Here is a 13,531-nt window from a genome sequence, read left to right as displayed (position 1 = left end):
CCAATTTCTTGGATGTAGATTTTACAAGAGATGTACAGTAATCCCTCTACTAGCCGATGTAATAGTGCCAAAGGCATGTCCGGAAAGTGGTCCCGTCCGGAAAGTGGGCCCCTGCCTCCTGGACTGGTACTTAAGGACCCTAACTTTGAAAGCCACCTAAACAACTCCCTAACGGACATGCACAGCACCTATTTAAACCTATTTAAGACCCTATTCACACCAATAATGGACATAAAGCATTAAATAAATGAAAAGGAACCAAAGAATGAGGAATCAGAAGTGATTGTACTTTAGCCAGGGTACTTACAGCACTTCTATGGCTGTCTTCTCTAAGGATTTGGCAATGGTGAAAATGCTCTTGAAGCTCGTACAGTAATCCAGTGTTGTGATGCACTTAATTCTTTGCACTGTGAGTTATAACTGTTTAACACCACCATTGTTCTTAACTGCACCACGCCAGTTTCAACCGCCAATTTGCACTCCACAGTTGATCCTTTGCACTCTTTCTAATTTCTTAACACTGCACAACACTGTAAATTCCCGTGTGGTCTACTGGCGAGGCATTGCAGTTTATTCACTGTTTATTCACAAAAAACGAGCAGGTGTGGCTTCCACTGCAATAAGCAGCTACTCACGATCAAAGTTAGGCAGTAACTGTTGATGACGGGGAAACAGAGTTGCCAGATCGCAATGGCCACATTACCAAACTCCTCAATTTTCATTACTAAATTTAACTTTTCATTACCAAACTCGTAAAACTAGCATTTATTCTTCATTAATTATACATACAAGTGGAAATACATGTAATCACTCTCCTTATAATTAACAGCATGTTGATTATTTTCACGTTATGTTGGCTAGCAGATTAATCAGAGAGAGCAAACAATCCACCATCTCCATCCTGTGTATCCTCATATATGTGAAAAATCCATTTGGTAATGCATAATTCTGATTCATTACCAAAAGAATGTCTACCAAATTGGCCTACATTTGGTAATGAAAAATACCAAATGGTGACCTGACAAGGGAGGGGGGAGGAAGGAAGGGGTGAAGGGGTCGTGGTTTAAACCAGTTGTTTGGTGCCACACAGCAATTTCAAATTACAGGTGGGAAAAAAATTCGGATTTTGGGGGGAAATTTTTCTTTTTTTGAGATAGAAGGTCCTGGCCCACAATGTCCGGTAAGTGGGGTGTCCAGAAAGTAGGCGTCTGGATAGTACAGGGATTACTGTAATATGATCTTTCCAAGATAAGTCCCGAGTAAATGAAATCCCAAGAATGTTCAAGGATGATGCAGGATTCAGCTGGATACAGTATTATTAAAACATTAGCAGTTACTCCTGGGGATGATTGTGTCAGGTTGATAGGTGTAAAAACTGAGTCTTTGATGCATTAAAAACAAGAGTATTTTTACCCCAGTCAGAGATACGAGCTAAGTCAAACATCAGGTGTGCCATTGCCTCACCCCTTTTTTGTTGAAGTAACGGTTGAGATGGATGTTGCGAGAACCGAATGGAAAGGTCAAGAGTGGAATCATCAACGTAAGAGTGGATAGGGTTAGGTGTACGGCTTAGAAAGTCATTGATGAATAAAAGGAAGAAGAGTTGGTGATCGGACAGAGCCCTGAGGAACACCACTGTTAATAGATCTAGAAGAACGATGGCCATCTACAACAGTGGCCATAGAGCGACCAGAAAGGAAGCTACAGAGGAAGGCAAAGATAGAAGGATAGAAACCGTACGAGGGCAGTTTGGAAATTAAAGATTTATGCCAGACTTGGTCGAAAGCCTTTGAGATGTCAAGCACAATGGCAAAGCTTCTGCCAAAGTCCCGAAAGGAGGATGACCAGGAGTCTGAAAGGTAGGTGAGAAGATCGTCAGTGGAGTGTCCCTGATGGAACCCATACTGACAATCAGAAAGGTTCTGATAGGAAAGGTACTTTAAAATTTTTCTGTTAAGAATAGACTCCAAAACTTTTGAGACACAGGATGTTAAAGCAACTGGACAATAGTCAGAGGGTTGGGAATGGTCACCCTTCTTTGGGACTGGTTGAATGAAAGGAAACTTCCAGCAAGAAGAAAAGGTACAAGTTGACAGACAAAGGCGAAAGAGTTTACCTAGGCAGGGCACAGAAGCACAGTCCTTGAGGACAACAGGAGGAACTCCATCAGGCCCATATGTCTTGTTAGTACTAAGGCAGAAAAAACATCAGCTGAAGAAATTTTAATGTCAGCCATGAGAAAGTCAGAGGGGGAAGTGATGGAGGAACAGCACGAGAATCGTCTAAAGTGGAATTGGAGGAGGAAGTCTGAGTGAAGAGATATGCTTTATCTGCAGAAGAAATAGCTACAGAACCATCACAGTAGAAAAGACAGAGGAAGGATGATGAGCTAAAGTTGTCAGAAAGGTTTCTGGCAAGGTGCCAGAAGGAGCGGAAATAATTCGAGTGGGAGAGTTGAGAGCATTTAGTACTGGTCAAATTATTTTTCGCTAAGCGAAGAACAGACAGCATGCTTCCAGGCAAAAACAAACAAATTGTGCTTCATGGGTGGGTTGGGTCTGGTACCTTTTACAGGCCCTCTCCTTGTTGCAAACAGCATTAGAACAAGCGAAGGATGATGAGCTAAAGTTGTCAGAAAGGTTTCTGGCAAGGTGCCAGAAGGAGCGGAAATAATTCGAGTGGGAGAGTTGAGAGCATTTAGTACTGGTCAAATTATTTTTCGCTAAGCGATGAACAGACAGCATGCTTCCAGGCAAAAACAAACAAATTGTGCTTCATGGGTGGGTTGGGTCTGGTACCTTTTACAGGCCCTCTCCTTGTTGCAAACAGCATTAGAACAAGCGTGATTAAACCAAGGCTTTCTTTCATTAGTCAAAGGATATGAAAAGGTAAAGTATGCTTCCATGCCGCACCTTTGGCCTCAGCTGACGGAAACTTCATTACCAACCCACCAGCCTTGGATCAACCGGCACCAAGTTAAGTACACCTCTGATGTCTTCTGGTCCCATCTGATTTATCAGGGCATCAGCACTGCTCTTTGGTTTTACAATCAGTACATGTTGACTATGAATGGCTTTTTCCTCGACATGAGCACTGATCTCAATCACGCGCCCTGGCAGATCCTTCCCTTCCCCCACGAGAGACCAGCGAACAGGATCCACAAATGACTTGGCCTGATCTTGCGTGACTGCCATGGGTGATGAGACCTTGGTCTCTAGTGCCTCCAGTCTATTTGAAAACTCTCTAATTGCCTGAAAGATTGGCCCAATAACTTTATCTTCAAACTCCTTCTTGGTACTACTTCCTCCACCAGCCAAGACCTCGTCAGCTGGTGCAACACATTGGCTACACAGCCAGCGAAAGCCCAGCTGGTGGCTCTTCTTCATAAATGGATAGTCGCCTGCGTTCAAATTTTCACAAGCTATATAAACCCACTCACTGCAGCAGACGCACTTCAGTGATTGTGCACTTTTTGCTACAGACCTACTGCAGCGAGGGCACAGGTGTTGTTTGCTCATGGTAAAGGAGAACAAAAAACAAAACAAAATGACAACAACAACAGCAAAAAGTATATACAATACTACCTGGGTTAAACCCAGGTAGCACTGCCCCCGTTTGTGTCACCCTAATTTAGGAGAAAAACACACACACACACACACACACACACACACACACACACACACACACACACACACACAAAGAACAGGAATGGAAAAAAACTGGGTGTCTGCAAGGTCACCACGAGCAGGTGGGGTACGACTTGACTACCCTTCTAGGAAAGGTAAACCAAACCGAGGTGCTGCAAAAGTGCTGAGATGGTATTGACACCTTTTCCCAATTCAAGCTTTATAACAGCAGCAAATACGTCACTTAGGCAAGACCTCGTTGGTAACGATACTGCCACTGCGCAAAGCAGTGGGTCGATGATGATAAAACACTAATTTCAACATGAATTTTTCTTCAGTGACATGGGACAGCATTTTTAAATGCCTCACTCTCAGTAAACAGTTTAAAAACTTTTTCTGTCCAGATTCATAAAATTCAATGTTTAAGCTTCAAAACGATAATTTTTATTCTTGAAATGAGTTATTTAAGAGGAGCCTGTGGAGTCACGTGGAGAGACAGGCTGACGAATGAGGATATAAAGGAGCGTTGTGGTGTGGATGTGGATGTGATAGGAAGCGTTATGAGGAACACACTGAGGTGGTTTGGCCATGTGGAGAGGATGGAGGGTGAAAGACTGACGAAGAGAGTGTATGTGAGTGAGGTGGAGGGGGGAAGAGGGAGGGGGAGGCCGAGGATGAGATGGAAGGATGGGGTGGAGAGGTATATGAGAGAGGGGGGTGTGAGTTGGGAGCAGGGCAGTGAAATGGCGGGGGACAGGGCGACTTGGAGGCGATTTGTTTGTGGCCACCCCAAACGGGATTGAGGCGTCTGGCAATAGATAGATAGATAGATTATGAGATCGACACTAAAGGCTGACATTTTCATGGAATGACCCTACAGGACAAGTAGACTTGATGCATCTGTACAATACACAACAATCACATTCTCTGTTTATTTGATTATCGGACTCATTTTATTTTCTTACTTTCTTTCAGGGCATTCAAACTGGAAACCTACACATGAAGTATTTTAGAAAATAACTTTTCCTTTTTGGCATTTCCTATGAAATTTCCAAGTCAGCTTTTCCATGCTGCATGGTGGTCCTTCTCAATTTTTTCTGCCAGTTTCAACTGCAGGGTTTGGAGGTGGGGGGAGCCTTCTTGCTTTACTACCCTTGTCCTTCAGCATGTAGAATCAGATCTCGTAGTCATAGTCTACTCTGTAACAAGAAGCCTCAAAAGGACCATAAGGTCTGTTGCTGTTTGCTTTCCTTTGTATTCGTCCTTTGTATTCTATCATTTTTTAACTGCATTTATAAAAAAATAAATAAATAAATAAAAAAAAAAAATTTGATTTAAATCATGATTTTTTTCACTCATTTAAATCAATTTATGTGATTTAAATCAAAACTGTCCTCAGATGGGGAAGGACAAAGATATCAGCAGGAAGCAGGATGGAAGTGGTGGAAGCAATGAAGAATGAAGAAAGCTGAAGCACAGAAGAGAGACAGTAGTAGAATGGAAATGGAGATGTGCAGATTGACTTGGGAGGAAGGTAGTCCTGGAGGATTGGAAGCGAGGTTTCGTTCGTTTCGTATCATTTTTGAAGGCTCCAACAAGCTTGCCTGGGTCGACCTAGGTCACCTAATGGCAGCTCTCCATGCTCCTCGCTCTATGGCAGCCTCCCTGTTCATTCCCTTAACCCTGAGGTCACATTTAATGACCTCATCCCACGTCCTTTTCGGTCTAGCTACCCCACACAACTCCACCCCCAATATTAACACTTCTCACTTTCTGCACCCAATTATCATCCCCATCCTCTCAACATTCCCAAACCATCTCAATCTACCTCTCATCATCACAACACCAACACACTCCAGGCCCCATCATAAAGACAGCCCCCCCTAAGCCTTCAACGCAGGGACGCACTGCACATCCACCTAATCATTGTCATTTCTGTACATCCGAGCCTGCGAATATCCTCTTCTTTTACTGCCCAGGTCTCACTACCATACAGTATTACTCCTAACACATGCTGCATACAAATATCCCTTAGCATCTAGGGAGAATCCTCTCAATGTCAGGAGAGGCAACAGCTCCCACAACTTCTTCCAACCACTTCTCACCCTAGCCACAGAGCTAGCTCCAGCCCCACCTCCAACACATAACAAAACTCTTCCACACACTCAAGAGACTCACCAGCAAGTTCAACACTTTCATGCCTGACAATCTCCACCTGCTCTCCCCAACACGCTGCACACTAAATCATTATCTCACAGTCTACCTCTAATACCACTACATCTCTCATGCACCCACTTATCGCAAACACTGCACAAGATGGGATTACTTCCCATGCCCTTGATGCAAATTGCACATGGCCACTCTTCCTCTTTTTTGACAGTACTGCCACCAACCCTAGATATCATTACTTCTGTTTGATCTGCATTTACTCTTAAGCCCATGTGCCCCATACCATCTCTCCACTTCCTAACTCTTTTCCTCCGCCTCCCTTCCATTCTCTGCAGTCAACACCAAATCATCAGCAATACATCTCCCACAGGAGTCCATTTCTGAAGTCATGCGAGAGGACTTCAAGTACCATGATAAACAACAAGGGACTTAAAACTGACCTCTGATGCACACCAACATTCACAGAAAACTCATCACTCAAATCTCCATTCACTCTAACCTGGGTGCGAGCACCCACATACACAGCCATAACCACCCTAACCAGCCACTCCTCCATCCCAAGCTTTCTCATTACCCACTTCACCATCTCTCAATGGACATGTCAAAGGCCTTCTCCAAATCCACAAAAACAAAGTACAGTTCCCTTTTCTTTCCTATGTATTTTTCCTGAAGCTGTCGAACAATGAATATGGCATCAGTGGTCCCCCTGCCTGGCATAAACCCAAACTGCATCTCAACAATAATCACTCTTTCTCTAATCATACATCTAGAACTTATTCCATTACCTTCCACAGCATCACCCTTCCCCTTGTACAGTATATATAATTATTCCCCTGTACATAAGAAATGGGGAAAAAGAAGTGTGTGTGATAATCATAGGGGTATTTGTCTTCTTAGTGTAACTGGAAAAGTACAGTATATGGTAAGATACTTACTGACAGTTAGGGAAAAAAACAGAGGAATTAGTTTTAGAAAACAGGGAGATTTCAGGATGGGTAGATTTGTTGTGTAAATCGGATATTCATCCTAAGGTGTTTAGTGGAAAAGTTTCTAAAGATGTGAAGTAAACTCTATGCTGCTTTCATGGATTTAGAGAAAGCGTACTGGTATGACATGAATGGATAAACAAGAATAATTTTGTTGGGTTTATGAAGGTTCCAACATGCATGTCAGCCTTGGTCACCTAATGGCGGTTCTCCATGCTGCTCGATCTCTGGCAGCCTCCCTATTCAGTCCCTTATCCCTGGGGTCACACTGTATGACCTCGTCCCAGGTCTTTTTCGGTCTGCCTGCCGCACCCCATCCCTAACATTCACACTTCTCACTTTCTACACCCAACTGCCATCCCCCATCCCCTCCACATGCCCAAACTATCTCAATTTACCCATCATCATCGAAACACCAATACACTCCAGCCCCATGCATTCTCTCAACTCTTCCATCATAAACAACCTCCTCCCAGGCTTTGAATTCAAGGATGCAAAGCACATCCACCTAGTCACTGTCATTTCTGTTTGTCTGAACCCACAAATACCTCCTCTTAAACCCCTACAGTACTAATCGCATCAACTGATGCAATTTGAGTTTTATGCCAAAATGCCTAATTGCATCAATTGAGCAGGACCTGTAAAAAACTGCAGAGCACTTGCTCCACCCCGGTTATGACGTACACGGCTTCAGGGCAACGAGAACTTGCTCCTGATCTGGCGTCAGAGGGAATCGGACCAACCCGGCCGGTGGTGAGCACCTCCCCCTCTTGGCTGCCTCCATGCCACCCTCTACTCCACTACCTCACTCCATCCTTGTCCCCCATCACCCTCTCACCCCTCCACACACCTGCATCTCTCCTCCCACCCTCTCTTGCCCCTCTCCCCTCCCTGCTAGCCTCATCCCCCCCCCAAAACCCCACCCCATCCCTCCCTCCATGTCCCTCACTACCCTTCCAACCCCCTACAGACCCCCGAGAGTTATCAGGCCTGATGTACGTACCTGTTTCATATTATTTCTACTTCTTCCCAAATTTGCATACAGTGTAATTACACCTCACTCTGTTCATTTCTCATGTTGTACCTTCCAGTTACCATACGTACATAGTTGGAGAATGCTTATGTCGTACTACATACGACGCATCTTTTTTTTTTTTTTTCATTCTCCCTACCTGCCCAGATTAGTACCTCTGATTAGTCTCTGTCTCCGAGCAAACATTTACTCTGGGTAAACACAACCGCCAGCCCTTCGTGGTCAACTTATCTGCCTGTTTGTTAGTTAGTTATTTAGGGAGTCACTGCACATAACAAATAACTCATGATTCAGTGCACTGCATACTTTTTACGCTGCACATAACAAATAACTCATGATTCAGTGCATTGCATACTTTTTACGCTAATTCTTTTCAACCCAATAGTTTGAGGCTGCTTATAGTTACTACTTTTGTTCCAAATTTTCTATACCTGGTACCGGTACATCTCTTTTCTCCTCAACATTGCGTTACGAACACACAACACTAAGCGTGACAATGTTGGTTAGCATTTTTTTTTTTTTTGCACTTCCCGCACAATGAACACACTTATGTGCATGTATGTTTCATGACTGACAACTGATTACTTATTTTTATGAATTCCTTTTTATTTTCTATATATATATATATATATATATATATATATATATATATATATACAGTAATCACTCTAATATCCGGACGCCCAATAACCGAACATCCCCACTAACCGAACCTTATCGTCCTGGGATCAAACATTCCCAAAATGGTCCGAAAATCCAAAAAAATTGAAAAAAAAAATCGATTTTTTGCCGTCCGTAATTTGAACTTGCCGCGCGCGCCGCGTGAGAGCATTGTTTTGGTTCGTCATTCCTCCGACGTCCGATAGAGCGCCGCTGCATCCTCCCCACTTCCCGCCTGTCTCTCACCGCGACAAGACCTGCGCTGTTCGCCATGACTTCTGTGTGTTAGTGACTAAGTTCAGTGCAAGACTTCAGGAAGAGTGTAGTGCAAGTGCTTCAGGAAATCGTTCTTACTGTCAGAGTCCGAGAGGAGGCGGTTATTCATCGAGGTGGCCAGGGACTTGCTGTAAGTAGCCAGAATGTTTCATGTTGTACTATTTTCCATACTATATTTACCAGAATGTTTCATATTGTATTTTTTCCCATACTATACTTACCAGAAAGTGTCATACTGTACTTCTTTCCATACTAAACTTACCTCATGCATGTGCAGTAGGAATGTTTTTCAGAGTTCAGTTAGGTTCGGTTAGGTTAGGTTCGGTTAGAGTCCATAAGTACCAGAATGTTTATTAATGTATGAACATACTTCTAAACCCACATTTTATGTTTCTATTGCATTTATTTCAGTCATTTATGTGCCTTATTGGTGTGATTTGGGTGTTAAATAGGTGCTATGCATGTCCGGAGGGAGTTGTATAGGTGTTTCTCTGTGTTAGGGTCCGTAAGTACAAGTCCATAAGCTGGGGCCCAATATCCGGACGAAACCAATATCCGAACCTACCGATGGCTCTATTGATCCGGATATTGGAGGGGTTACTGTATATATATATATATATATATATATATATATATATATGTCTGTGTTAGTTTGCAAAAGACTGTGAGGCCTTGTAAAGCTACTCCCTGCACCTGTTTCATCTCCCCACACCTCCTTTCATAGCTGGTGTGATAAATTCCATTGAAATGGAGAGTTTCCACAAGAGAATTTGGTTGTTGCCGAAATTGTAATGATTAATGTGATAAAGTGTAATGATAATCTGATAACTGTAATGGTTAGTGTGATAAATGTGTAATGATAAGTTAGGACAGTAAAAAGAGAATACAGTATAACCAAACCATACATGCTCCCTACATGTCAACAAGTGGGTTGGTGGAGGATTAGTGCCCCTCCCCATAAAACAAATAACTCAAAGTCAAAAGGCAACCCCTTGTGGGATTATGGTGTCTGGCAATAGATAGATAAATAGACAGGAAACAAATTATTGTTTTTTTGTTTTTTTTCTTATGCATGCATCTATAGCATTATTCAACTTTATTTTGATGTTCTTGATGGTTATAAACATTTATATGCGGCTGTGTTAGTTTTGGAATGATTATGAGGCCTTGTAGGGCTACTCCCCACACCTGTTTTATCTCTCAACACCTACATATAAACCTGTTTTTATGGCTGGTATGACAAATCCCATTGAAATGGACGGTTTCCACAAAAGGATTTGGTTGTTGCCGAAATTTTTCCCCCCAAGGCCTTGTAGGCCTACTCCCCACACCTACATACACACCTGTTTTCATGATAGATGTTACAGAACACACTGAAGTGCTTTCTTTTCATGCGAAAAGCTTGTTATTTCCAACTCCCGTACCTACAGACCTACTCTCCACAGCCTACTTTATCTCCCCAAACCTACATACACCTGTTTTCATGGTTGGTGTGACAAAACAATTTGAAATGACCTGTTTCAATAAGAAAAATATGTAGTTATCAAAATTTTCATGTTTTCGAGGGGTCTATCTATCTATCTATTGCCAGACGCCTCAATCCCGTTTGGGGTGGCCACAAACAAATCGCCTCCAAGTCGCCCTGTCCACCGCCATTTCACTGCCCTGCTCCCAACTTACATCCCCCTCTCATATACCTCTCCACCCCATCCCTCCATCTCATCTTCGGCCTCCCCCTCCCTCTTCCCCCCCTCCACCTCACTCACATACACTCTCTTTGTCAGTCTTTCACCCCCCATCCTCTCCACATAGGGGTAACTATCATAAACTTTTTTAACTTTGATGCGCGATTGTGCGGTAACCATTAGGCCTACAGGGGTACGGACTGCGTTGTCAGGTGTGTATATTCTTCCTCTTTAGCCAGAACATGATCAATTAGCCCTTGGTGAAAGTCGCCAAAACACCCCCGAATTGCGGTTGTGGGAGGTACCCTGCCTGAAACAATTAGTCTGTAAGGGTTAACTGCCCAGGTCTCACTACCTTACAACATGACACTCTGAACACGTGCTGCACACAAAGATCCCTTAGCACGGAGGGAGAGGCCTCTCAATGTCACGTGAGGGAACAACTCACTGAACTTCAAACCACTATGCCCCCTAGCCACTGAACTAGCCCCAGACCCACCTCAAGCTCATGTAACAAATCTCTTTCACACACCCTTCATGCCTGACAATCTCCACATGCTCCCCAGAAGGTAGATAACATTAGTTGCACCATACTTCAGGTTAACATAACTTTGTAGCAGGGGTACCTTACCTAATCGGTTCTTCCTGATGGTCTTTTTCTTGTTATTTTTTTGAGTGATAAATGAGTGTTTCTGGTTGAATTTCTTTCCCCATTGTTTTTGGTCATGTTCCTTTCACTGTATCAACTGTTTTTTTGAGTGTAATGGCAGACACTTACTTTCCTTTCACTGTATCAACTGTTTCTTGAGTGTAATGGCAGACACTTACTCAAACACATCCTGGTCGCCTTTTAGTGCCTCTTCCTAACTTTACATTTTAACCTAAACTAACCACCAATATTCAAGTACCATACAACTTAGAAAGTTCACCATTACAAACATCAGTCAGTCATTAGAAATATGATGACAGCATGGAGTAAAAATGTCAACAAAAATTGTTTACCATCAGAAAATGAAAAACACAGAAAACAAACTGAAGTAATAGGAACTGAATTGGTAAGGTCCTTCTGCTGCTTAAAGTAAACATACATTAGACCATATGTAGCACCAAAACGTGACATCTGCAAGGTAATCATTAGTTCTGATCACTATTTACATCACTGCATGTACATGGTTATATGACCATGCTTCACGTTCTTACCCAACGCCGAATACCAGACATTATATTCAACTGATTACTAATTACAAACGCTGCAGTATGTCTGAAACAGTCATCTGATAGTATAACAAATCATAAACTCTTCACGTGCATATTTCAACAGAGTCCACGTAATATTGAAGCGTGTGTATGGAAACCTTTTCCTTTCTTCAAGCCTTCTGTTACCAAGGATGATACTCTACAAGAAACAATGAATTTTCATGTATCTCAACATGACCATCTTAAGTACTATTACTGTGGATCAAGATCCATGCAACTGTTTGGACTTACACTACCTCTGAATGCCAATATTAGAATGAAAAGGCAAGATGTTTACAAGAACTCTTCGTTTTGGCGGCCATTACGACGCGTGGGGATGACCAAGGCCTCCCCGCCGCCAAGTTTAAATTTTGTATCAGGGCAACAATATAACCTCAAAATCCCAACACTGTTACAGTGAATAAACCAAGTTAATGATAAATTCATGACTAAAAAATATATACCTAAGACCTATAAAAAAAAATCTACTTGCAATAGCATATAACACGTGACGTCACAAATGCAGACCAACGCCGGGCAGCAGACGATACGCACGTCGTCTGCTATAACCATCAGTAACAATAATGAAGTTACTGAAACTGGAATAGGATATTTTTACCGCATAATTGTCTATTTAACTGTAGTAATGGGCCTATTATGATGCCATACGATGAAATCAAATAAACTTTGTTGGTCTTAAACAGTATACCAATGGAAGCAATAAGTTTTCTCAACCAAAGAAGCCTAGATTTCCTTCTAAATGAATTACACCACAAGTCTGATTGATTGAAATGTTTATTGTTGTAAATTTTCAGAAGTGCTGATACCCAGCTGTTACTCGAAGTAGCTATTTTAAACAAACTGGATATGTAAGGATCATCCCACACATGATCCCCTTGCGCATCATTACGACGCCTGCTTGCTCTAGCAGTCCAAACACGTATCATCTAAGCATTTATTACTCTATCAGGAGAGCCAGGACTCGGGACTAGGGTACTCAGTCCAACTCCACACGTAGGTCAAGAGTGCTTGCATCCGAGTGGTATGCGATCAATAAACGCCAACCATCCCTCGGATGTAATCCCCTTTGGGCCACATCCGGTTGGAGTGCCTTAACTCAGCAAACCAGTGGTTATAGAGTCCCTACCTAGTGAAATGCCCGCGCGGCGGGGTAAGCCGGACACCACCACCCCACGAGGAGAGTACGGGGGAGCGATGCCCACCCCACCAGGAGATGACAGGAGGCTGGCTCACCTGTCATACCTTCCAGGCAAGAGTTTCTTATCTCCCTTGCGATCCGACGTCCCTCTTCTCCGCAGCCGGACCACCCGGCAGTGTACAGGAAAAGTACACTACACCACGGCGGAGAGAACGCTCGCCAGAATCGAGGTGGGACTTGCAGTGGCAAGATCCCAAGCAGACCCTAGGACGCCGAGTCCCCTGGATCGGCCTCCTTTTTAACAGAGGACTCAAGAGGAGCCTCAAGGGCTGCTATTCCCCCAAAGGAGCAGTGGCACACTATCACCCGCCGGGGGGGATACTGTGGGTGATAGGACCGTCGGTTCGCCACCCTCTGCCAACCACCTTCGGGAGCCGGCACGTCGGCACGTCCACCAGAGGACCCTCGCCGGTAGCCCCAAGGAGGAAGGCGAGCCCTGGGGTACTCTCTGCCAGAGGTACCACACGGGCTGAAACATCACCATCCCCCAGTGCTGCCTCAGGGACAGGAGTCCCAGACCTATGGCCGGAGAGCAGGCTCCGTGGAGCTGTGGCAATAGCCGGGCATATCCATCAGGCGCCTTCTCCCCACCTCCAAGACTACGGCCAGAGTGCAGCCTCCATCAGAGCTGTAGCAATAGC

At 43.7% G+C, this 13,531-nt stretch overlaps 1 protein-coding gene across 3 annotated transcripts in view; it reads right to left on the bottom strand.

Annotated features, from left to right (window-relative positions):
* The window catches only part of LOC145413726 (uncharacterized), a 206,220-nt gene extending 194,238 nt beyond the window's left edge, over window positions 1-11,982 (bottom strand). For 2 of the 3 annotated variants that reach the window (XM_080283381.1, XM_080283383.1), the window contains exon 1: window positions 11,924-11,980. The gene's annotated coding sequence lies outside the window, so the exon portion shown is untranslated. Of the gene's footprint in view, window positions 1-11,923 lie in introns of all 3 variants that reach the window. The other variant, XM_080283382.1, reaches the window with a different exon arrangement.
* Between the last annotated feature and the right edge of the window lie 1,549 nt (window positions 11,983-13,531).

The sequence above is a fragment of the Coenobita brevimanus genome, chromosome 97, assembly GCF_032717465.1.
Source record: "Coenobita brevimanus isolate Jiangsu-jjx chromosome 97, ASM3271746v2, whole genome shotgun sequence".
NCBI lineage: Eukaryota > Metazoa > Arthropoda > Malacostraca > Decapoda > Coenobitidae > Coenobita > Coenobita brevimanus.
The sequence above is the reverse complement of the archived record's forward strand: the minus strand, read 5'-3'. Positions and strand labels throughout refer to the sequence as shown.